This window comes from Rhinopithecus bieti, unplaced genomic scaffold (assembly GCF_001698545.2).
Source record: "Rhinopithecus bieti isolate Rb0 unplaced genomic scaffold, ASM169854v2 scaffold_36409, whole genome shotgun sequence".
In the NCBI taxonomy this organism is placed as follows: Eukaryota; Metazoa; Chordata; class Mammalia; order Primates; family Cercopithecidae; genus Rhinopithecus; species Rhinopithecus bieti.
Genome location: NW_016815181.1, coordinates 146,015 through 148,250, shown reverse-complemented (window position 1 = coordinate 148,250; position 2,236 = coordinate 146,015). Strand labels below are relative to the sequence as shown.

The 2,236-nt window shown below is 37.5% G+C and overlaps 1 pseudogene across 1 annotated transcript; it reads right to left on the bottom strand.

Moving 5' to 3' along the window:
• Positions 1-486: 486 nt before the first annotated feature.
• Positions 487-999, bottom strand: LOC108515853 (60S ribosomal protein L24 pseudogene; annotated as a pseudogene). Its single transcript, XR_001881652.1, has one exon. The product of XR_001881652.1 is annotated as a 60S ribosomal protein L24 pseudogene (transcript).
• Positions 1,000-2,236: the final 1,237 nt, after the last annotated feature.

The following is a 2,236-nucleotide window of genomic DNA, read 5'->3' as shown; positions in this document are numbered from 1 at the left end:
TTCAGTCTCGGATCCTGTATCCTAGCTCATAGTCAGTGAGCTTCAGAAGAGGTTTGTCCTTTATCTTTCCATTCACTTTATAGTTCATAATTCTTTTCATTCTCATTAATGCAGTGTTTCCCCTGCCCACACTCGTGCACACCTCAGTTCTTTTCAATAAATATAAGAAACCAAAGAATCAGCAAAGTAGTTTGGTGTCTATAATCATTTGCCTGTCCCTCTAATTTTTCTTCCTTTAAAACATTGCATATTTATTTTAATCTTAGTTTCCTTTTTTAGTCATAGTTGCTACAATATTTCATATGCATCTATATGTGCCCTTCTCAAATTTTCTAACTCTAAAAAGTTATCCTTTGTTTTTCTTAACGTAGATGTTGCCTACTGTGGCCCACTTTATATGGATTGTGTCAAAACCTGCATTGACCTTTCTTTTTTTTTTTTTTTTTTTTTTTTTTTTTTTTTTTTAATATCCAATCTTTATTTAAATCAATTGGGCAGTTTAGCGTTTTCACAACTCGGAGTGACTTTACAGGGCTTCACTTTTTGCCTTGAGGTGCTGCCTTTTTTAAACACAACACCCGTGCCTTGCAGCAGCCTCGCAGTCTTTTTCGATGCTTGCTTAGTCTTTTGCTTCCTTAGCAGGCCTGCTAGCTTGTTCTCATTGGAGGCCTTTGCCTTTCTAACTTCAAGTTTCTGATTCCTCTTGGCCATTAGCAAGAGATGCACCCGTAATGGCCCTCTGGAATTTGACTGCTCGGTGGGTTCTTTTCTTTTGAATTTCTTCCGACTGTCCCTTTTGTGCTTCCTTCTGTAGAGGACAGTCCAGTTTATCTGCCGAGGATTCCTCTTGGAAAGGAACGCCAACTCGCATTTTGCATTAAGAAACTGGAAAACCTTCCAGTCGGTCCTGGCGTAGCGCCTCCCGTGTCCGGGGTAGATCTTGTACCCGCTAAAACTGCACAGCTCCAGCTTCATGGCGACGGCTCCACGGGAAGAGAAAAGATCTGCATCTGATCTTTCTAATCATCACGTTCTAAATCCTTCTGCTCAATATCCTTAAAAAAGCAAACAAACAAAACAGCAAAAAAAGAAAAAAACAAGCATTATCATCCCTTCCTATTCACCACTAGAAGCGCTGTCACTAAAACATAACATATTTCAATGTTTGTAGGTATTCAGCCATATGTTACTTAACATCATGCTCATCATAGTGGATGACATACAGATTGAGTCAAAAAGTAATCATGTTCCGAAGCCATAACAATCTTTCAGTCTTGTCTCTTCCACTAAATGCTGCTGGTCTATCTCTGGGTAAAAATCTCTTATTACTACTTCCACTCTGGCCTCTTTACAAATCTTTTTTATGTGCTCAAGTCATTTCACAATCTACTTGTTTCTTTATGTTTGGTGGCCTACAACATACAATATTCCAATAGCTACTTTACTAAAACACGTCCCAATATGTCCAACTTTAAGTCCTAACAGCTCTTCACTATTAGTAGGCTCTTTTTGATCCTTTAATATTACACAATTCCTACTCTACATTGCTTCATACCTCTTGGAGATGGGGTTCTGGTGAGTATGATTAGAGTGATGAACTTCTAAATCCTGTTGCCCATTCATGTTAGTCAAGAACATATAAACCAAGTACCTCACCTGGTATCAACCAAAAGAGGTTTATAGTAAATGATGCATGTACATGTAAAACTATAAGAAAAATGTATAGTCCTCCCTAAAATTCTTGAACCAAATTTGTTAAGATATATACAGTAATGGCTATGGTAACCATGAATTCATAGGTTAAAGATGAATACCATTCCCATTTATTCCACCCCAGCCATACCACACTTTTATTACTTGATGTCTGTATTATGGCAGTGGTTATGTAGCTAAGCTGTCTAGACATATTTTCTTTCTCTTAGATAAATACCTACAACTGGAATTACTGAATAACAGGAGTGTTTTAGGGTTTTGTTTTGGTTTGGGGGGTTATTTTTTATTATACACTCTGATTTTATTCTGTGTGACTGTGATTTGTTTTATGGTAAAATATATGAACACAAAATTCACCATTTTAGCCATTTGTAAGTGTACAATTCAGTAGCATTAGGTATATTCACAATGTTGTGCAACCATCATCCCTATCCGTTTCCAGACCTTTATCATTCCAAACAGAAGCACTGCACCTATTTAAACACCCCATTTCCCCACCCCCAACTCCTTGTAACCTCTATTC